This window comes from Carettochelys insculpta, chromosome 7 (genome assembly GCF_033958435.1).
Source record: "Carettochelys insculpta isolate YL-2023 chromosome 7, ASM3395843v1, whole genome shotgun sequence".
Lineage (NCBI taxonomy): Eukaryota > Metazoa > Chordata > Testudines > Carettochelyidae > Carettochelys > Carettochelys insculpta.
This window is the reverse complement of record NC_134143.1, coordinates 71,173,860-71,198,178: the sequence shown is the minus strand read 5'-3', so window position 1 is coordinate 71,198,178 and position 24,319 is coordinate 71,173,860. Positions and strand designations below refer to the sequence as shown.

Sequence of the window (24,319 nt, the reverse complement as noted above, 5' to 3'; positions counted from 1 at the left end):
ACCAGGCTGCAGGGTGAATGCTGGCAGGCCCCCCACTGCACCCCCCCATCCTCCACAACACTCCCTGCCCCCACGCCCACACCACAGAGTACCCAAGAGCACCCCACCCCCTTGCAAATAAAAATGGAGCTGTTGTTTTTGAAACCAAAAACCGGTGATTTGTCTTATTATTCAAACAACAAAAATATAATATATATATATATAGAGCAGAACAAAAGGGGGGAACTATTTGCATGAGGGGGGCAGGTACCATATAACAGAACAGGGGTGTAACACAAACTATATACAAATATATATGGGGGGATATGTACAAAGGGGGAGGGGGGGCCACGTCCTGGGCCCCGCACCCCTCTACTGTCCAGTGCCCGGGGTTGGCGGGCGCGACCCTCGCCTCGGCCTGAGCCCTGGCCGAGGCTGGCTGGGGGCCGGGCGAACCGGCAGGTATGGCCGGCGGGTGTCAGCAGGCCCCAGGTCCCCCTCGGCGGAAGGCCCCAGGGTGGCGGACGGCGGTGGGACGGTGGTCGGAGCAGCGGGTGGAGCGGCGAGTCGTGCGGCGGGCAGGGCGAGCAGAGAGGTGGGTGGCGCAGCATGGGGGGTCAGGTATTCCACTATGCGCTCGAATGTGCGCATAAAGGCCCCCCATGCCTCCTGGAGCCAGGCCAGCGCCCACTCCTGGAGCTCCAGCCGCTGCTCGTCCACCCGCAGGCGCTGCTCTGACACCTCCAGCTGATGCCGGAGGGTCGCGAGCAGCTGGGGGTCCGTGGCTGTCCTCGGGTGGTGGTGGCTGCGCCATTAGCCCCGTCCTGGGGCTGATTGGTGCTCTGCCGAGGGGCTGGCCTGCTGAGATGGCCCTGGTGGGCTCTCCGGGACCACTGAGACCGTGCTGGCGCTCTCTGGGCCCTCCGATGGTGCAGCTGCGGAACACGGGAGGAAGAAGAGTGGAGACAGCTGTTAGTGTGGCCCCTGAGCCGTGGCCCTTGTCCCCCCACCCCTCTGCTGCTGGTTCCCCATCCCCGTCCCCGGGAGATGCTGCTGCTGCTGATGGGTGTCCCACCCCCTCCCCCCTGCGGGACCCTAGGTGCCGCTCCCCCCATCCCCAGGGATGGGGCATGGCACTGTCCTGCTGGGGGGGCACGGGCTGATGCACTCTTCTGAGGGACATGCCACTGCTGTCCTTGGGGCCATGGTCATCTGGTCACGTGGAGGGCCCTGGTCATGTCTGTTGTCCCCGCCCCTTAACCCCGGGGGTGTGCACCGGGGGGGTACATACCTGACGGTCCGCTCCCACGGTCGGGGGACACCCTCTGGGTGGACGCCCTGCTGGAGCTCTGGGATGTTAGGATGATCCGCAGCCCCCTGTCTCTGGAGGAGGATTCCCCCCCGCTCCTTCTCCAGTGTCCCAGGGGTGGGCTCCTGGGGGTGGTCCCTGGAGTGCAGGGCTTGCCTCCGGGGCGGACTCCACCTCCAGGGCCTGCTGGGGCTCATCGGCCGAGGTGTCAAGAGTGGCTGGCAGGGAGGAGGTGTGCCGGGGGCCCAGGATGGACCTGAGCTCCCTGTAAAAGGGGCAAGTGGTGGAGGCGGCCCCAGATTGGCTGGCCGCATCCTGGGCCCAGGCGTAACCCTGCCGCAGCTCCTTCACCATACTCCTGACGTGGTCAGGATTGCGGGCAGGGTGACCCCAGGCAGCCAGGCCCTCGGCCAGCTGAGTGAACGCATCTGCGTTCCGCCTCTTGCTCCCCATTACCTGGAGCACCTCCTCCTCACTCCAGAGCCCCAGCAGGTCCCGGATCTCGGCCGCCGTCTAGGAGGGGCCCTGCTGCCTTTTGCCAGGCTGGCTGCCAGGCTGGAAGCCCTGGCTCCCCTTGGGGGGGGTGCCCTGGGGGCGTTTGGGGGGGCTGGTGGGCGGCCATTGCAGCGGCGGGGGTGGCTTGGGGCTTCAGGGAGGTGTGCAGGCAGGCCGCGTGTCAGTGCTGCCGCCTGCACGCGCTCTCAGCTTCCTGCACAGGAATGCAGGGGGTGGGGAGCTTTAAGAGGCCTCTGCATGCGGCGACCATAGAGCTCAGGGGCTGGAGAGAGCGTCTGTCAACCCCTCAGCTGATGGCCGCCATGGCGGACCCCGCTATCTCGATGTTTCGGGACGCGGATCGGCTACACGTGACCTACTTCGACGTTCAACGTCGAAGTAGGGCGCTATTCCCATCTCCTGATGGGGATAGCGACTTTGACGTCTCGCCGCCTTGCATCGATTTCAACTTCGAAATAGCGCTCGCCCTGTGTAGACGTGGCGGGCGCTGTTTCGAAGTTGGCGCGGCTACTTCGAAGTAGCCGGCACATGTAGACGTGGCTAAAATGACTTATTTGGTGATGAGCTTTCGTGGGACAACCCAGATCTGATGAAGTGGGTCTATCTCAGGAAAGCTCATCACTGAATAAATCATTTTGTTAGTCTTTACAGTGCTACATTTCTGCTGGTTTGTTTTGTTAGATATGTATGTCTGTAAGCACTCGTGCAAACAGATACAAACTCTGCTGCCCTCTGTTGGATGGTGTCAGAAATACAGCATCTGTCAGAAGCGCTATACTGCTAATGGACTGAAAAAAGAGATACTGAAATTGAGATTAAAAGGTTTTGCTGGTTTTGTAAACCTTTGTTCCACCCATACCCAAAAAGTACATTTCGGGTTTAGTAACCTGGTGGAATATTTTAAAATAAATGTGTCATTTCCAGTCATGTGGTTGCTATTTGTTTTCAGGCAATAAAATTGTAATGCCCTTGATGACTTGCTCAATCCCCCTGGTGCAGCAGATGCCAGAGCAATCAAGTTCCTGTGTAGACTATTCCAGCAGCTATTTATAGTAAAACATGAAGTAATATCTGTATCCGGCTGGCAGGAGAGTCTTTAATGCAGCTAGTTGGAAATAATATTCACACTTTACTCATTGGCATAAGCAGTGGTGAGGATAATGTTGCTTTGCTGATCAGCTTTGTTCTGTGGTTAGTTTGTGCCATTTGGATTTGGCGTTGGGCAGTAACAAGGGAAAGGGAAAAACAGTACCTTTACCCTGCTAACACTCAATGGCTGCTCAACCTGCTTGTTCACCTAGCTAAAAAGTCATCCAGAGTGTGGGCTATAGATTTAATAATTTTACTGTTTTCTGCAATGTGGTTTCATATTTTTACTTCATAGACCATATGTAGAAATGATGTGTTGGACTCAGGGGTAACTTACTAGAAGTGGGTTTATATCAGAGACCCGAAAAAAGTGGAAGATACAGCACCTCTGAATTTGGCCCAATGACTGATGGGGGAAAGAAGGGTCTACTTGTTAATTAACTGACTAGTACGCTAATTACTGGGGACATGGAATTAAATGCGAGGCGAATGCCATGGTTAAGCAAGGTTCTTGGCTGAAGGGAGAAATATCACCAATTAACTTGGCTTAGACTTGTAAATTCATTTGGAAAATGATTTTACTGCAATCAGTGATGCTAGCTAGCACTCTTCATCACACCGGAGGCTGTCCCTGGTCAGGCAGGAGTTTCTTTTGTAGGGTTGATTGAGTGACTGAGGAGGATGTGCCTGGACTTGGTGGCTTGTGGCATGATACCACACTGGCAATCTTATTCCTGCTTTCTGTTTTCACTTCTGCCACTGACTGACAATGTGAAACTAGTGGTGAGATCCTGGGAGGGGGAGGCAAGTTTTGCAGCTGAGACTGGCTGTATCAAAAGTGACATACAGTAAACTCTTCGTATCCGGCAGCTCTGGGACTGGGAGGTTGCCAGATACTCAAATATTCTGGATACAAGAAAGGTATTCCTAGCAATGAATAACACTAAAGAAAAATAAGATTACATATTAACAAACAAAAATGTATGCAGAATACTTTATTTCCCAAGAACAGTATTGTTGTACACTGTAAACTCATATTCTGTTTGCTGTATTTATTTGTATTTACTTTCACTAGACTGTACTTATGCGGGAAAGATAAGTAAAATTTACTTATGGTTAAAATGCTGGTTATTTGAGAATTCTGGATAATAGAGTGCCAGATACGAATTTTACTGTATAATCTCAGGCAAATCGCTTAACCTCCATGAGCCTCAATTCACCCCTGCAGACTCTACTTTTGTGGGGGTGTTAATCTTTATTAAGATTTTGTATGATTTTATAAAGGTTAATTAGCACTTGTAACAAAAAAATGTAAGCACTTTATAAATTCCATTGTCAGTGAAATTTAAGTAAAAGCTGGAGTTGTCTAGATAGTAAAAGTACAACAAAAAGTCCTGTGTCACCTGATAGACTAACAGATAGTTTGGAGCATCAGCTTTCGTGGGCAAAGACCCACTTCATCAGATGCATGAGTGGGGGTGGGGGTTCAGAGGAGTATTTGAAGAGTGAGGTCCCAGTAAAAGGGAGGGCCAGAGCTGACAAGGTCTATTCAGTCAGGGTGGAAAAGGCCCATTATCAGTGGTATGTATGAAGACAGGAAAAAATAGGTAAGATAATACATGGGGGATATGGCCCATTGTCAGTCTAATGTGGAGATGTTAACACCTAGGGCAGAGAAGCTCCTTTTTTAAGGTGCAAGCCAATCCTAGTCTCTGTTTAATCCTTGGTTAATGGAGACAAATTTGCAAATAAATTGCAGCTCAGAGATTTCTCTCTCCATTTGATTTTTGAAATTTCTTTGTGTCAGGACTGCCACCCTTAAATCAGCTACTGAGGCTGTGTCTACACGTGTCCCAAACTTCGAAATAGCCACGCAAATGGCCATTTCGAAGTTTAATAATGAAGCGCTGAAATGCATATTCAGCGCTTCATTAGCATGCGGGCGGCAGCGGCACTTCGAAATTGACGCGGCTTGCCGCCGCGTGTCTCGTCCAGACGGGGCTCCTTTTCGAAAGGATCCCGCCTACTTCGAAGTCCCCTTATTCCCATGAGCATGAGGGGACTTCGAAGTAGGCAGGGTCCTTTCGAAAAGGAGCCCTGTTGGGATGAGCCATGCGGCGGCGAGCCGCGTCAATTTCAAAGTGCCGCGGCTGCCCGCATGCTAATGAGGCGCTGAATATGTATTTCAGCGCTTCATTAGTAAACTTCTAAATGGCCATTTATATGGCCATTTCGAAGTTTGGGGCTAGTGTAGACACGGCCATGATGGCATATATTATATTTGTAGATGTGCAGGTGAAGGAAAAGTAAAAGTAGTAGAAGTAGACATTATTGAGAAAATTCAGACACCAACTTAACTGGTCATGCAATAGAACCAAATAAATTAAAGACTGTAAATCCAAAATATTTGAAAAAAGCCATTGAAGGCACTGTCTCATAAGAACAACTAAGAAGTTCAAGTCTGGAATTTAAAATGCAAGAAATCATGCAACAGTGGAAGTTGGAAACACTGCACTTTCTACTCTCCTTTTGTAACTAGAGATTAAAGGGACTTCCTTTTAGGATTACTTCTGCACTTGATGGATAACAAAGCAACACCTCCTGGATATCTGAGTATTAGGTTTGTGCAGAAATAGTTTTTGATGATGTTCTAATTTGGGGTAAGAGTGACTGACACCACCTTGGGGAGATCTTTATAACAATCTGAAGCATGGGAGAGAGAGCACAATTTGCTGAATGATTACATGGATGTTAGATACAAAGGTGTTCAAAAGAACATCAGAAAAGTAAAGGCAATTACACAAATGGTAAGACACCAAAAGGAGGCCTTTTCAGAGAGTCACAAGCATGTTAACATTTGAAAACAAATTTATCTTTAAATTGTCACACTTAACTATTCTACTGAGAATTCTGCCAGGGGACAATACAAGGCAACACCGAGATGTGATAGGCGATTACGAAAATGGTGTTACAATCACACAATTACTGAAATGGTTTAATACTTACAAAGATTCTAAGATTTCAGTCATTACAAGCTCACATGAGAAGGAGGCTGTCCTCCTGTCAGATGATGACCTTGTGGCATTCACTTTCAAAAGAGTGGCTAAAATGTAACAGAGCTATAGTGGAAAGGATTCTGTTAAATGTGTTTGTGAAGTTTTGTTAGTGTTTATGGGCAGCAATCAGTTGAGGGGGAAATTTCCAATGAGCCAGTAGAGCTCATGTTAAAGAAGTCTGTGCAAAACACTTCCCAGACTTTGTAGAATAATCAGAATACTGCAAAAGTATTGTTCTGTGTTAAATATTGGTCTGGCAAGGAGATGCTTATAGCAGGCATGCTCTCAAGACACCCTATCAAGAACAAGTTCAAGGAGCTGTAGGAAGAAGAGTTTGAATTAAATAAATTCAGGTACTGCATTTTTAAACAAAACTAGCAAGCACAACTTATCCAAGGCCGTGAGAAAGTAATTTTACATCAATGATTATCCAGAGGAGAAACAACAAAACAAAAACCAGGAAAATTCCAACCCTGAAAACTTTAGACAAATGAAATTGTTGTGTGGGATTCATTAGGAAGGGTGTTGTCATAAAGCAACACAGCATGAGGTCTGAAGTAATAAGCATAATCTATGGTGTTCATCTGAGTAAGGAGAAGTTCTTACACAAAGTACATAGCCTGAGATGGTCTGTGCTAGCCAGGCCTGTATGCTGCCATTGAAAATAAAGTATCTTAGTGTGAAATCTGCAATAAATTCAGGGCATGGAATGCAAAAGAACCACTGAAGCCATACTAGGTGTGTGACAGTTAGTTTAAAGTTGGCAAAGATGCATTTCAGTTAAATGGGAAAGATTGTATCTTAATGGTGTATTTTTGGGGTGTGTGGGTAAATTGAACTATTGCACAAGACCACTGGTGAGCAAAAGGGAACTAAAGGCATGCCTCTGTGGCACTGGAGGACAGAAAACTAGGAGTCGGGAACCTGGTGCTGTAAAATGGCAAATTCCATGGCGTCTTGTCATCTGTAAGTGCTATAGGGCAGGGACTGTCTTTTACTATATGATTTGCATGGCATCTAACCTGAAGCCTAACCTGTTTGTGGCCATTAGGCACTACTGCAATCGAATTGTTAAATAAAAACCAGCATGGGGGAAAGATGCCAAGTTTTACAGATGCAGAACCTACTGGGCTCTGATTGAGATGAATGGGGCAGTTTCAGCCTTGTTGGGCTATTGTTTGATTCTGGGCGTCATTATTTCTGCGTTAGATCTACAGATGCCTTAAAAAGAAAGCTGAGCATCTGGAGCATAGTTTTGCGGCAGGGGGTGAATGCAGCTGTAAATTCTGTGACTGTGGAATTGTAGGGACCTAGTTACACTCCTGTCCCTCAATAAGGGTCAATATCCATGGATTCCAATGGCAGCTGATACACTTTCACTTGTGGGGAGTAGCAGAACATGGGCAGGTATGTAAAAGATAGGCAGGTTGGGGGGTGGTATCTGTGGACAAGGGCTTGTATCTGCATCAGAAGAAAGTGATTTCACTCACCTCAGGACAGGATTGCCCTCACAGAAACAAAAACAAACCTTTTTAACTGAGAGACAGCAGGTCCAATTCAGAGTTGAGTCTAAAGGTCTGATTCTGATCTGATGTAGGTGTAAATGGAGATTAAAGGAAGTAGAGCTGAGATCAGAATTGGACCAGAGACTCAGCTTCTGTAATGTACACCTGCTTTAATCCCGTGAGCAAGTAAATCATCCCATTTGGAGTCTGACTGTCAACCACTTCCCAGCGTGTAACTTGTGTTCTCTCTGTGTTTTGTCCTACTTGTTATTTTTTATGACTGTCCCATGCTCCTGTTTTGTTCCTGCTTTCATCTTTCTTTTCTTCCTACAAATACAAAGGGTTGGTCCTGACATCAATAGTGATTCCTTCTCCTCTTTTCCTTGAAATTTACAATAATTGATGTCCAATTTATTATACTGTATATGGAAATTGTACCCAGGATAGACTTTTCATGAAATTATATTTGAACTGGAAGAGAACACTGGAACTTTTACAAGTATTCCAGAATTAGTTCACTAAATACTGAGACTAGTTGATCTTTTGGGAGGAAAAAAATGCTACTGATTTATATTTAGCAGAGGGAATGCACATTTTTTTAGACACAGATTATATGAGGCCTGAAGACAGGAAAACATTTACATTGATTTGTAGTCCATGGAAATACTACGTAGTCATAAAATATTTGCACTGGGGTTCTGGCTCTTATGCAACAGCTTTTGAAGCCTGAACTGTGCTTAACCTTCTGAGAGTGGGTGCTATGCTGAATGCAGCTACCTTTTGGGTAGAGGGTGGTAGCTGTTTAACAGTTTACAGGAATGCTACACAACACTTTAGGGCAGAAGCTATATAAATATCTTGTGCAATTAAAACTACAGGGGACATAATAGCCTTCTGAATATGAACTGGTGGGCAGAGATTGGTGAAATGTTTGTGTTTGGAAAAAGTCTCTCTGGAGAGGTATGCATACACATACGGGATGTGACTTGGGAAGAGTATACAGTTTCTGGTGTTGTATGTTAGTGATATGTCAACATCATAATATTTGGAGGTATATTTAGGATAAACCCTAAAAAGTCTGGACACTTGGATAAAGTTTCTAACACGATTAACATTTTTTTCTTCTTCCCCTGTGCCCTTCAAATGCACCCAAAGAAGTAGATTTCCTTCTCTTCTGATCCTCCAAATACATTCAGATCCTTCAAATCATTCACACCCTTTCTTCTATCTTCCCTGACTCAGTTCTTTCATGTCCATGGCTCCTTGGTTTCTTCCTGACCTCAAATGTATCTTTTCAATATTCGGCAGAACCTCCTCTCCTTTTGTTGATGGCATAGTGGGCAGTTTCAAGCATGTACCATTTGGTGTCCCCTTTTGCTTGGATCAGCTCTTTTATCAGTATGCTCTCCTAGCTTGCCATAAGATTCAAGGAATTTGAAGACCATCATCACTGGGTCTCTGGAGATGAATTTCAGTAATGGTCAGAAACCCATTGTGTGCCAAGTGGGAGCGGAGGAAATGCATTTAAACTTTTTCAAACTGAAAAATAAATTTAGCTTCAGTTCAGTAGGAGATCCACAGATTTTTTTTCTGCTCTCCTTCCCTCTCTCTCATCGATCTTGTAGCATTCTGATACTCTGTGAGGCTATAGGTCTGGCAAGTCAGGTTTTTCACTCTGCCGGTCCTTGATGCTCAGAAGAAGGCAGAATAACTTGCATAATGCAGGATTGTTGTAGCTATGTTGGTCCCAGTGAGGAGATATCCTTGACCTCCAATAAAAAGATATTTCCTCACCCATCTTGTCTCTCTGTAAGTTATCTAATTTTTTAGTATTGTACTGGAGGAGAGAATGAGAAAAAAAATCTCATCTGTCTCTATGGTGAGCTACCCTGAAGCCTGAGGTTTGATTATACTTATGTGCATAACTAAAGATGTTATTAGCTGCAAGAGTTCCTAAACTTCATGAGGTAAACTCCTTGCTTCTCTGGCCTGCTGTTACAATGAATGCCATAGGCTTCCCACTTGCTGTCTACAGCCCTGTTTCCTTTTGTTCTGAATTTACAGGCCACTAATTTCACACTGAGTTGCGACCTCGTTCTTTTATATGAGCAATCCGTTTCCATGCCTCCTTTCATAATTTGAAGGGTAAAATGCATTTTACAAAACAAGAAATTGCTCACCTGTTGTATATTCAACTGGAATAATTGCTTGGTGACCTCCTACGTTCTGCACAGTTGTAGATCAGAATTGATGTCTTTCAAGTAGGCCTTATTCTGATTATTCACTGGTTTTCTACTAATACAATGTCATTGACTTCCATAGAATTACACTGGTGTAGATCAGGAGTAAGTGAAAACAGAACCATGCCCTGAATATATTTAAGCAGAAATGACGCTATGGCATTCATTATCACCTCTTTCTTATCTTTCTTGAGCACATCCCCTTGGGTGGGAGGCCCAGGGGAGCAGACAGCCTCTACAGGCCCCTGGTGAATGGGGGTCGGCTACATGTTCCAGGAAGGGGCGGAGCCTTGGGCATAAGGAGTAGGGCTGAAGGCAGCCGGTCCTCTGCAATGTCCGGAGCGTGATGCTTCCCCCACCTCCCTTCCCAGCCCTCAGAGCTGCAGGGAGCATGCACTGTGGCACACTGGTGGCAATTTAAAGGGCCTGGCGCTCCACAGTTGCTCCCTTTGCCCCCTCCCAGTTAGTAGGCCTGGCCAAGCCTCATGGCTTTCTCTCTCCAGCAGTGGGATTTCACCAGCAGGTCAGCCCCTGGCCTGCAGCAGCCAATGTATCACATGCGCTGTCCCAACAGGTCTGACTTAGAAGGCCACCTGTGAGTCTTCCCTTCCAGAGCCCCTTCCAGCGATGCACAACAGATGAGAAGGCAGCCTTAAAAATCAAAATATTGTTTTAGATGTCTTCGGCTACATCCATTCTTAGGAAAAACTTTGAAATGGCCATGCTAATAGCCTATCAGCTGATAGGAATAAGGGGATTTCGGTTTTTGCAGGGTCCTTTCAAAAAGGAACCCCGTGTAGACAAGCCACACGTGAGCGAAACATGGCACTTTTGAAGTGCTGTGGCCGGCAGCATGCTAATGAGGTGCTTCATTTCAGCACTTCATTAGTATTCTTTGATTTGGCTATTAGCATGGCCATTTCAAAGTTTTTCCTCAGTGTAGACATGGTTTTTCTCCAAGTGCTTTGTTCCTACTGCTCCTATTAAAGAACAGCATCCTTGCATGTCTGTCATGCCTACAGCAGGGCTTAGCCAAGCCTTCTGCTTCAGGTACCTCAGATGGAGTTGTGTTACCTGTGCCAGCTTGATGCAGCACTTTGTCCTCCTCTTGTGGCATCTAGACTTACTCGAGACTGATGAGCCTGTTACAGGGCTGCCTGAGAGAGAAGTCTCTGAGCGCATCCAGTAGAGGTTCCTGCATTAAGCTCCAGAGCTCCCAGATTTGATCCTTGCTGACAACTGTTGACATAGAGCTTGTGCCAATGTGGGTTTCTCTGACCAGCTCCCCCAGAAGACACATCCCCTCCTGAGGAGAATGACCATTTTAATCCATGCTGAGTCCATCTGTGCTTGCCAGTTCCTGTGCTTTGGCCAGTTCAGGAGAGTTAGCAGGATGTGGTCCCACACTCCTCAGAGCCAATGGCTACCTTTGTCCTATAATAATCCTTAAATATTTGCTAAGGGCTGGATTATCTCAGTCTGTTCTTATATCCTGCTTGTTTTTCCTTCTAGCCTGATTTTACAGGAAACCACTATATTAATACAGTAAGCGTCCTAATTGCCAGGTCAACATACAGCACTAATAAATTATCACAGAGCCACTTCAAGTCCTGGCTAAGGCATATCCACATTACAGGGAAGATCGATCCTGCTGCAATCTTCCAGAGATCAAATCAGCAGCCTAGTGGGGACACGCTAAATTGAATTTACAGGGGACTCCCATTGACCATGGTACTCCTGCCCTCCACTGGGGTAAGGGAAGTTGATGGGAGTGCAGGGTCCTGTCGACCTCCTTAGAGAAGATCGCATGGAAGCTTGAATTAAGGTACTCTGACTTTAGCAACACAATTAACATAGCTGGAATTGCATACCTTCATTTGACCTACCCCTGTTGTGTAGACCTGTCCTATGTCTACACTACCACTTCATGGTACTGCAGCTTTCTGGCACAGGGAGTGAAACACACACACAAGTGCAGCAAGTTACAGCGCTGTAAAACATGGAGGTGGTTTACCACGGCCAGGGGTCTGCAACCGAAATAGCGACAAGCCATTTTTTCAAGTTCAGTTACAAAATGTACTTCAAGACTGCAGTGCACGTGAATAGGAGACTGGTCTTAACAAATATATAAAAAATAATAAGAGAAGTCAAACTGTATTTTTGTAACTCCTACGTAAAGAACAGTGCACACACAATCATTTTTACCAGTTAGAACGTTGTTACCCCCATCCCCCAGCTTTACCCCCCCCATCCTGCAAACCACCCGCCATCTCCAGGTTTAACCCTCCTGTGCCCCAAATCTGCTGCCGCAACCCCAGGTTTAACTCCTTCAGCCCCAAGCCCACCCCCGCAACCCCCGGATTTACCTGGCTTAGCCAAGGAGCTCTGCACACTGCCGCTGATTTCTCAGTGTGGGTGTGCGACTCTGGCAGGGCAAGCTCGGCCACCCCTTCCGCCAGCTCTCCTGCAGCCTGACCTCACCCCGGCTTCCTCTTCCAGGGCTCCCTGCCTTCATGGCTTCCCCTCCACCGCAGTATAACTCAGCAGCTCCAGAGGCTGCCACCACTTAAACAAAAAAATTAAGTGGCTGCAGCCTCCAGAGCTGTAGATGGAGTCAGTGTCAGCAGCACTTGGAGCTAGCTGCAAGTGGCTTCTTCGGAGCTGCATGTGGCTCCAGAACTGCAGGTTGCTGACCCCTGACCTTGGCCATACTTTCATTTTAGAGCACTGCCGCAGCTGCATTTTTGGTAATGTAGACAAAGCTGCTAACACAGCAGCAGCTGGTGCTTCTTTTCAACCTGAAACTTTAAAACACTCAAGTGCAGACTGCAAACACTGGTGAAATCCTACCCGATTACTGTAAATAACCACAGCCCCTTTTGAGGACATCTTTCTACCTCTTGTGTCTGAGTGGCCAAGAGATCGTGGAGATCATGTGGCACTGCTCATCGTAACAAGATCTTTACAAGAATGTTTTGGTTTAATTATTTATTATGTGCGACTACCACAGTCAATGTGGTGTAGTTGATGTTATAGGCGTAGGCTGCTCAATGTGGGTCAGTGGTAATTTTCTGCATTTCATTTAAAGTGCCACACAGCAGCTGTTTTGCAGCCTGTTTGAAATGAGGCAGCAGTTTCAGTGTAATAGTTGCAGTGCTGTTTGTTGTCCTTTTTGGTTCTCTCGATAAGAGGGCAAGAATGATAATGGTGCTTGAACTGTTTTCACATCCTAGGTGGCAGCTTCAGATCAGGGTTAGAATCATTAAATATCAGGGTAGGAAGAGACCTCAGAAGTTCATCTCGTCCAACCCTCAATAAAAGCAGGACCAACCCCAGATAAACAATTGTACTTGTGGCTTTGTCAAGCCCGGACTTAAGAATACCCAAGAATGGAGATTCCACCACCTCCCTAAGTAACCCATTCACCACCCTCCTAGTGAAATAGTTTTTTCTAATATCCAACCTAGGCCTCCCCCACTGCTACTTGAGACCATTGCAACTTGTTCTGCCATCACTGAGAACAGCCTGGCTCCATCCTCTTTGGAACTAGTTGAAGACTGTTATGAACTCCCCCACTTCTCTTCTCAGTCTAAATAAGCCCCATTCCATCAGCTTCTTCTCGTAAGTCACGTGCCCCAGATCCTTAATCATATTTCTTGCCCTCTGCCAGACTCTCTCTAGTTTGTCCACATCCTTTCTGTAGTGGGGGGCCCAAAACTGGACATAATAGTCCAAAGGTGGCCTTGCTAGTACTGAATAGAGGGGAATAATCAGTTCCCTCAATCTGCCGGCAGTCCTCCTACTAATGCAGCCCAATATGCCATTCACCTCCGTGGCAACAAGGGCACACTGACTTGTATCCAGCTTCTTCTCCTCCTCTGAAGTCCCCAGGTCCTTTTCTTCAGAACTGCCATGTAGCCAGCCAGTCCCCAGCCTGTAGCAATGCATGGGATTTTTCTGCCCTAAGTGCTGGACTCTGCATTTGTCCTTGTTGAACCTTATCAGATTTTTCGGCCCAATCCTCTAATTCATGTAAGTCACTTTGGACCCTATCCCACCCTTCCAGCATGTCTACCTCTCCCCCCAGTTTAATGTCATCCACAGGTTTGCAGAGAGTGCAACTCATCTCATCATCAAGATAATTAATGAAGTTGTTGAACGAAACCAACCTCAGGATGTAATATATTGATTGTCTCACCAGCCAGCCAGAAAAGAATAAGGTTATGTTAACAAAAATCAGTATTCTCCCCAAGAGAATGTCTATTTAATAGGTTTAGGAATAAGCTTGACCCACTCAAAAATAAATATTAACTTGATTAAGTGAATGAGAAGAGAAAGCCAGCTGATCTGGTAGGGATTATGATTGTAAAATGTCAGCAGTAAAAGGTTTTAAAGGTACATTTAATATTCTTCTTTGTCCCCAGTTTCCCTCAGCCTAAACACCTAAGAGCAGGGTCATCACTCCTTCCATAATACTGCACCATTTTACACGCTAAACTGCTGTGAATGACTGCAAGAGACACTAAATCAACACTCTCCTAAAGAATACGAATAAGAACATAAGAACATAAGAATGGCCATACTGGGTCAGACCAAACGTCCATCCAGCCCAGTATCCCATCTGCCGACAGTGGCCAATGCCAGGTGCCCCAGAGAAGGAGAACAGAAGACAATGATCAAGTGATTTATCTCCTGCCATCCATCTCCTGCCCTTGTACTGAAGGCTAGGGCACCATACTTTACCCCTGGCTAATAGCCATTTATGGACCTAACCTGCAAAAATTTATCGAGCTCTTTTTTAAACCCTAATAGAGTCCTGGCCTTCACAGCCTCCTCCGGCAAGGAGTTCCACAGGTTGACTGTGCGCTGTGTGAAGAAAAATTTCCTTTTATTAGTTTTGAACCTACTACCCATCAATTTCATTTGGTGTCCCCTAGTTCTTGTATTATGGGAAAGGTAAATAATTTTTCTATATTCACTTTCTCCACACCATTCATGATTTTATATACCTCTATCATATCGCCCCTCAGTCGCCTCTTTTCCAGACTGAAAAGTCCCAGTCTCTCTAGCCTCTCCCCATATGGGACCTGTTCCAAACCCCTAATCATCTTAGTCGCCCTTTTCTGAACCTTTTCTAATGCCAATATATCTTTTTTGAGGTGAGGAGACCACGTCTGCACGCAGTACTCAAGATGTGGGCGTACCATAGTTTTATACAGGGGAAGTATGATATCTTTTGTCTTATTATCTATCCCTTTTTTAATAATTCCTAACATCCTATTTGCTTTACTAACTGCCACTGCACACTGTGTGGATGTCTTCAGAGAACTATCCACTAAAACTCCAAGATCCCTTTCCTGATCTGTCGTAGCTAAATTTGACCCCATCATGTTGTACGTGTAATTTGGGTTATTTTTTCCAATGTGCATTACCTTACACTTACCCACATTAAATTTCATTTGCCATTTTGCTGCCCAATCACTCAGTTTGCTGAGATCTTTTTGTAGTTCTTCACAATCCCTTTTGGTTTTGACTGTCCTGAACAACTTGGTGTCATCTGCAAACTTTGCCACTTCACTGCTTACCTCATTTTCTAGATCACTGATGACCAAGTTGAACAGGATCAGTCCCAGGACTGACCCCTGGGGAACACCACTAGTTACCCCCCTCCATTGTGAAAATTTACCATTTATTCCAACCTTTTGTTTTCTGTCTTTTAACCAATTCCCGATCCATGAAAGGATCTTTCCTCCTATCCCATGACCGCCTAATTTACATAAAACCCTTTGGTGAGGGACCGTGTCAAAGGCTTTCTGGAAATCTGGGTATTTTATGTCCACTGGGTGCCCCTTGTCTGCATTCTTTATTAACCCCTTCAAAGAATTCTAATAGATTAGTTAGACATGGCTTCCCTCTGCAGAAACCATGCTGACTTTTGCCCAACAATTCGTGCTCTTCTACGTGCCTTGCAATTTTATTCTTTACTATTATGAATATAGGCAAACAACATGAGCATGCTGGAGCAAGATTAGAAAGGCTAAGGCACAAAATGAGCTCAAACTAGCTACAAGCATAAAGGGAAACAAGAAGGCTTTTTACAAATACATTGGTAACAAGAGGAAGACTAAGGAGAGGGTAGGGCCATCGGTCAGTGAGGATGGAAGAACAGTAACAGGGAATTTGGAAATGGCAGAAATGTTGAATGATTTCTTTGTTTCGGTCTTCACTGAGAAATCTGAAGGAATGCCTGACATAGAGAATGCTAGTGAAAAAGGGGTAGGCTTAGAAGTTGAAATAAGAAAAGAACAAAATAAAATTTACTTAGAAAAATTAGATGTCTGCAAATCACCAGGGCCTGATGAAATGCATCCTAGAATCCTCAAGGAGCTGATAGAAGAGGTATCTGAGCCTTTAGCAATCATTTTTGGTAAATCGTGGGAGACGGGAGAGATTCCAGAAGACTGGAAAAGGGCAAATATAATACCCATTCATAAAGAGGGGAACAAGAATAACCCGAGAAACTACTGGCCAGTCAGCTTAACTTCTGTGCCAGGAAAAATAATGGAGCATGTAATTAAAGAAATCATCTGCAAGCATTTGGAAGGTGGTAAGGTGCTAGGGAACAGCCAGCATGGCTTTGTTAAAAACAGATCATGTCAAACCAATCTAATAGCTTTCTTTGATAGAATAACAAGTCTTGTGGGTAAGGGAGAAGCGGTGGATGTGGTATACCTAGACTTCAGTAAAGCATTTGACACGGTCTCACATAATATACTTATCAATAAACTATGCAAATACAACTTAGATGGGGCTACTATAAGGTGGGTGAACAACTGGCTGGATAACCATACCCAGAGAGTAGTTATTAATGGTTTTCAATCCGGCTGGAAAAGTATAACTAGTGGGGTTCCGCAGGGGTCTGTTTTAGGACCGGTTCTGTTCAATATCTTCATTAACGATTTAGATATTGACATAGAAAGTACACTTATTAAGTTTGCAGATGATACCAAGCTGGGAGGGGTTGCAACTTCTTTGGAGGACAGGGTCATAATTCAAAAGGATCTGGATAAACTGGAAAAATGGGCTGAGGTAAACAGGCTGAAGTTTAATAAGGACAAATGCAAAGTGCTCCACTTAGGAAGAAATAATCAGTGTCACACATACAGAATAGGAAAGGACTGCCTAGGAATGAGTACAGCAGAAAGGGATCTGGGGGTTATAGTGGACCACAAGCTAAATATGAGTCAACAGTGTGATGCTGTTGCAAAAAAGGCAAACATGATTCTAGGATGCATTAACAGGTGTGTTGTGAACAAGACACGAGAAGTCATTCTCCCTCTCTGCTCTGCGCTGGTTAGGCCTCAGCTGGAGTATTGTGTCCAGTTCTGAGCACCGCAATTCAGGAAGGATGTGGAGAAATTGGAGAGGGTCCAGAGGAGAGCAACAAGAATGATCAAAGGTCTAGAGAACATGACCTATGAAGAAAGGCTGAAAGAATTGGGCTTGTTTAGTTTGGAAAAGAGAAGATTGAGGGGGGACATGATAGCAGTTTTCAGGTATTTAAAAGGGTGTCATAAGGCAGAGGGAGGGAACTTGTTCTTCCTTGCCTCTGAGGATAGAACAAGAGGCAATGGACTGAAATTGCAGCAGGGGAGGTTCAGGTTGGACATTAGGAAAAAGTTCCTAACTGTCAGGGTGATCAAACACTGGAACGAATTGCCAAGGGAGGTGGTAGAATCTCCATCACTGGAGCTATTTAAGAAGAGGTTAGATAGATGGCTTTCACGGATGGTCTAGAAAATGCTTGGTCCTGCCATGAGGGCAGGGGGCTGGACTTGATGGCCTCTCGAGGTCCCTTCTAGTCCTACTCTTCTATGATTCTATTGTTTCTACTAATTTGGCTGGTACTGATGTTAGACTTATCGGTCTATAATTGCCAGGGTCACCTCTAGAGCCTTTTTTAAATATTGGCGTTATATTGGCCGTCTTCCAGTCATTGGGTACCGAAGCGGATTTAAAGGATAAGTTACAAACCACTGTTAATAACTCCGCAATTTCACATTTGAGTTCTTTCAGAACCCTTGGGTGAATACCGTCTGGTCCTGGAGACTTGTTACTATTCAGCTTATCAATTAACTCCAAAACCTCCTCTAATGTCTCTTCAATCTGGGAGAGTTCCTCAGAAATGTCACCTAAAAAGGCTGGCTCAGATTTAGGAACCTCTGTAACATCCTCAGCCGTGAAGACTGAAGCAAAGAAATCATTTAATCGCTCCGCAATGTCACTGTCTTCCTTGATCGCTCCTTTTATATCTTTATCGTTCAAGGGCCCCACTGCTTTTTTAGCGGGCTTCCTGCTTCTAATGTATTTAAAAAACATTTTACTATCATTTTTTGAATTTTTGGCTAGCTGTTCCTCAAAATCTTTTTTGGCTTTTCTTGCTACATTATGACACTTAATTTGGGAGTGTTTGTGTTCCTTTCTATTTTCCTCACTAGGATTTTACTTCCACTTTTTAAAAGCTGCCCTTTTCTCTCTCACTGCCTTTTTAACATGGCTGTTAAGCCATGGTGGTTCTTTGTTAGGTCTCTTACTGTGTTTTTTTATTTGGGGTATACATTTAAGTTGGGCCTCTAGTATGGTGCCTTTAAACAGTTTCCATGCACCTTCCAGGGATTTTAGTTTAGTTACTCTACCTTGTAGTTTCTGTTTAACTAGCTTCCTCATTTTAGTGTAATTCCCCTTTTTGAAATTAAATGCCGGAGTGTTTGACCGCTGCGGTGTTCTTCCCAACACAGGAATATTAAAAGTTATTATATTGTGGTCACTATTTCCAGGCGGTCCAGTAACAGTTACCTCTTGGACCAGAACCTGCGTTCCAGTCAGGACTAGATCGAGAATTGACTCTCCCCTTGTGGGTTCCTGTACTAGCTGTTCCAAGAAGCAGTCATTTAAGGCATCAAGAAATTTAATCTCTGAATCCCATCCTGAGGTGACATGTACCCAGTCAATATGGGGATAATTGAAATCTCCTATTATTACTGTGTTTTTTATTTTGATAGCCTCTCTAATCTCCCTTAACATTTCAGCATCACTATCACTGTCGTGGTTAGGTGGTCGGTAATATATTCCTAATGCCATATTCATATTAGAGGAATGAATTGTTATCCATAATGATTCTATGGAACATTTCGATTCCTTTAGGATTTTTGTTTCATTTGATTCTATATTATCCTTCACATATAGTACCACTCCGCCACCCACACGACCTGTTCTGTCTTTCCGATATAATTTATATCCCGGTATGATAGTGTCCCACTGATTGTCCTCATTCCACCATGTGACACTTAATGACCAAACAGTGCAGCTGTTACAGATGCCAAGATAAAACATTAATTTCACATTTATAAAGAGAAGTGTGGGTTCTTTTCATCTTTCAAGAGTCTGGATTTGCCTTTTGTTATGCACAACACATAGCTGTCTTTTGAGAGATACCATCCCTTAGCTAACCAAGGAAGTCTTTAATCTTTTTTGCTTAGCTAAAGCTTCCAGATATTTTTCAGATTGCACGTGGAGATAGAGGAGGGGCCACCATTCTGTCTGGTTAGCATGCCCTTTGGCAGGAACATGCCCACTCTTTTGGGCATGCCCAGACCCACTGACCAGGGGCAGGGAGGTCAATTGCACCATGGCCTGTAGATTCAAAGGGACCCAAAGCTCTCATCCACCTGAGTGGACACTGCTCAATCCATTTGAGCTGGGACAGTTACTTGGGGGTTGGTTGTGAACTCTGATTGTGGTATTGGTCCCAAGCTAATACCATGTGACTTCTCTGCCTCTTTCATTATATGTTTCTTTGCTGCACTCATACTCTGCGCTTCTGAGTAGGGAAGAATTGCCTCTCTGAGGCGCCCAGGGGTGCGTGAATTTCCGAGGCTACTGGGTAGGGGCTCAAGCCAGTTCTGCTTGAGATGGATGAAAAGGAACCCCTAGATATTGAAATGGGTTTAATGGCAGGCAACTGAATTTAGATTTTTTGTTTAAGTGGCAGCAGCCTCGGGAGCTGTAAGAGGAGTCAACAGCAGCAGCTGTCAGAGCCCCATGTGGCTGCAGAGCCTCAAGTTGCCGACCGCTGTGCTAGTGTAACCCCAGAGGCATTAAGACAGTGTACTAGTACATGACTGTAGTTGCAAGTTCAATATCTTCGACTGACAACCTGGGTCTGTTGGCATTACATGAGTATATTTATCCTTGCCTCTGTAATTTCCACTTGATGCATCTGATGAAGTGGGGTTTTGCCCAGAAAAGCTTATGCACAAACAAATCTGTTAGTCTTTAAGGTGCTATACTATTCATCACTTCCAGGCTTTTAACATTTGTCATTGCTCATCCCCTAGTTGCCTTTCTATTTCTGCTATATCCTCCTTAACAAGAGAGACCGTGATCTTAGAAGGCCCAGATCCTACAGATGGGAGTTAGGCACCTAAATATGTTTGAATGTCTGGGCAAAGGTGACTAGCACCGAACACAGTATTCTAGTTGAGGAATTTCATCTCTAACATCTATGACTCCTCTAACATATGCATAGTCTTTTTGCCATGTGCTCCTGGTCAGTTGAGCCCCTAAAGCAAAAGCCGACTGGGCAGGGAGCCAACCCATGAGGGTGGAAGTCTAGCTGGCAGGAGACCTGGCGGGAGGGGTGGCCAAACCTGCCACTGCTGGAGCCACACAGCTGCACCGAGCAGGTGGCAAGGAGCAGCGGGGTGACCATGGAGAAGCTGTGTGTGCTGGGGCAAGTTAATCCTGGGGATGGTGGGAACAGAGGTTGAGGTGCAGAGGGGTTAAGCCTTGGGGTGGAGGGCAGGTTTGGGGGCTGAGACAGGGTAAAGCCTGGAGATGGGGGTAACAACGTTCTAACTCATACAAATTGTTGTGTGCGCGTTGTTCTTAAAATAGTGGTGACAAAAGGGAGGGTTTAATGTTATTTGTTAGGGACTGTCTCACAGCACATGAATTCAAGTATCGGAGGGGTAGCTGTGTTAGTCTGGATCTATAACAGCAACGAAGGGTCCTGTGGCACCTTATAGACTAACAGAAAAGTTTTGAGCATGAGCTTTCACCAGCATCTGATGAAGTGAGTTTGTGCTCACGAAAGCTCATGCTCAAAACTTTTCTGTTAGTCTATAAGGTACCACAGGACCCTTCATTGCTACCCCATGAATTGACACTCTTGAAGGATTGATTTTGTAACTGAATTTGAAAAAATGGCTCTCCTTACTATTTCAGTTGCAGACTCCTGCATTAGCACATGAAAAGAAGGGAGTTACCTTATCTTTCTGTGGACACTGACTAACACAGTTGTCCTTCTGACACAGGTTGAACCTCTGTAGTCTGGCACTCATCTGGCAAGTCTATAACCCAGCATGATTTTAGTTATCTGGATGACCACTTATCAGGGGTATGGCCAACTTTCCTGTGGCCCCATAAAGTTTGTTTACAGCCACCAGTCCTGCCTCTCAGTGAGTGTTCTGTGCTGTTATTTAGCTAATTTACCCCTAAATGTCTTCTCAGAGCCCAGTGAGCAGTGGAAGCATTGGTAACACTGCTAGATGATATTGACCTCCTGTGGTCTGGCAAATTCTCTCATTCAGCACCAGATACCAAGGGTGCCAGACAAGAGGCGTTCAATCTGTACTTGTCACCAGTATTGCCAAAATGTTGGCCAAGCGCATCTGGTCACCCTGTCTCAAATTCTGACATTCCAGGGAAGTGGGTTTAAAACTGATAGAAGGAAATATTTTTCACAGAATATACAGTTAGCCTTAGGAACTCATTGCTACACAACATCACTGACGCCAAGAACATACTAGGAGCCTGAAAAAGATTGGACATTTATATGAATAAATGTATCCAGCGTTGTTGTTATGACTTTCTAAAAACCTAAGAGTTTATCCATATCTCTGTACTTCAGGGTTTTCCTGCATCTTCCTTTGAATCACCTGGTACTGTCAGAGCAGGATACTGGACTACATTCACCCCCTCAGTCTTATTTCATCTGACCAACATTCCTATGGAAAATACTAATCTCTACTTCTTTCTTGGTGGCTGTTCCACCTGTCTTCTTCCCATACCTTCCCAGCTGCCATTCTCTATTCTCCAAGTATGTTCTTGGCCTCAGTGATATTGTGTAGCAATGAGTTCCAAAGGCTAACTGTATATTCTCCATGCAAGCTGTTGTTTCTGCACGCCTCCCATTCTATTGGGTCAATCAGTCAAGTAGTTTCTACTGATAGGTTTTGATTTCTCTGAACATCCTTGCCCTACTCCCATATCTATGTGCTACACTGTGAATGAGGGGAAAAAGGCAGGTGAGTATTTAGTGTTGAAACTGCTGTGTGTGTTGTATGCCATGCAGTCCTTCTCCCTGCTAAAGCAGGATTATTTCTTACCTCTAGTAGTTTTCCTTTGTTTATGTCTGGGCTAGTTGTGCAAGTCCTATGTGACAGCATGTCTGCCTCCTCTATAGGTAGTAGTGAGAAAATGATAAAAGGGTGAATTAAGAGCTGTTTGAATCCTAAATAAGATTAGCCTTGGGGGCCTAGTTACAAGTTCTGATTAGAATCTAAACTTTTCCGGAGGTTGGGGATTTGGTTCAGACCCAGCAATGTTCCCTCTATTTTTAATACATCAATGTGCAGAATAAATTTTATGTGCACTACAGTATATGCAGATGTGCACCACCGATAGAAACACATGTGGCCAGCTGGGGGCACTCTGCTAATCAGCTGGGCAGCATTTGAGTTTCTCCTGGGTGCCCACCCAAGCACTGGGTTTACAGGGAATACGAAGATGCAGTACAATAACAGATTTTAGAAACCAAGTCTAGATACAGATTTGAACCAGCCCCAAGCTCTGGAAAGAGTCAGGTCCAGTTCTGATGATCTATTGCTGAGTAGATTAGAGATGATGCAGAATTACAGTTTTGCCCACAGTAATTATGGTGAGGTATTTTTGTGGCTCTGTGGTATTCATACAAAGACACCATTGTCAGCTAAACTGACAGACACCAAAGACAGCTAAACCACCCCAGGAGTTTTCAATTCGTCATTTATTCTGACTTCCATGTAACCTGGGAAATCTGATGGTTACAGAATTTTTGGTTGTTTAGCTGTGTGTGATTTATGAAACAAACTGATATGGCAGGATTGCACTGTTAACACAGGAGTAAACGTTGTGTTTCTCAGGTACCTTCAAATTTATTGCAGTTGATGTCCTGTATCCTATTTCTATGGGTCCTACACCAATGTACATATGTGCCTTATCAAAAAGTCTTGTGGCACCTTATAGATTAACAGATATTTTGGAGCATAAGCTTTCCTGAACAATGATCCTTCACTCTCACAGACCTTGGGCGGCAGGCCTGTCCTCGCTTACAGACAGCCTGCCAACCTTAAACAAATCCTCACCAGCCACTACAAATCACAAACCAGTGACTCTAGGCCTGGAACCAGCCCCTGTAACAGTCCTCGCTGCCAACTCTGTTCACATATCTACACCAGTGACATCATCACAGGACCTAACATCAACTATACCATCAGGGGCTCCTTTACCTGCACATCTACTAATATAATATATGCCATCAGGTGCCAGCAATGCCCCACTGCAATTTACATTCGCCAAACTAGACAGTCTCTCTGTAAAAGAATAAATGGACAAAAATCAGATATCAGGAACAGAAATGTACAGAAGCCTGTGGGAGAACATTTCAATCTCCCTGGGCACTCAGTGGCAGATTTAAGGGTGACAGTTCTGAACCAAAAAATATCAGAAATCAAATGGAGAGAGAAATCTGAGCTGCAATTTATTTGCAAATTTGACTCCATTAACCATGGATTAAACAGAGACTGGGAGTGGCTCGCAGCTTACAAAGACAGTTTGTCTGCTTTAGGCGTTGATAGCTCCCCATTAGACGCTGACAATGGCTCACATCCCCCTGTCTGATCTGACTTGTTTTTAACTCTTTTGATAAGTACTGTTGATACTGGGCCATTTCTACCTTGCTGAATAGACCTAGTCAGCTCTGGCCCTCCCCCTTTACTGGGACCCCACTCTTTAAATACCCCTCTGAAACCACCCCCCCCACCCATACATCTGATGAAGTGGGTCTTTGCCCACGAAAGTTTGTGCTCCAAAGTATCTGTTAGTTTATAAGGTGCCACAAGACTTTTTGTTGTTCTCGAAGCTACAGACTAACACAGCTACCACTCTGATATATGTGCCTTATCGTGCATGTGGAAAAGGAGGCAGATGACTTGTCTCAATACAATGCTTGTTTTGTGTTCAAACAGTTGCGTGCTTTGTATGCTATGAAGAAACAAAGATGAATCAGTTTATTTATGAACTAACATAGCTACTGTAGTAATCAAGTCAATTAATTTATAAACTGTCTCTTTGGATCCCTGGTGAGATGTGCAGCTAATACCTGCCCTGCTTCATACACCTCTTAGCTGCCTTGCTCCCCCAGAATCATTAGCTCCTCATTCCCGAACGGCAGTGTAAAAATGGAATCTCACCTAAGGCTGAGCTGGGGGGAGAGGAGGCATCGAGTGGTGCGGGAGACCAGCT

At 45.0% G+C, this 24,319-nt stretch overlaps 1 protein-coding gene across 3 annotated transcripts in view; it reads left to right on the top strand.

Moving 5' to 3' along the window:
- NEURL1 (neuralized E3 ubiquitin protein ligase 1) overlaps positions 1-24,319 on the top strand; it is a 143,025-nt gene that overhangs the window by 20,646 nt on the left and 98,060 nt on the right. The window lies entirely within an intron of this gene.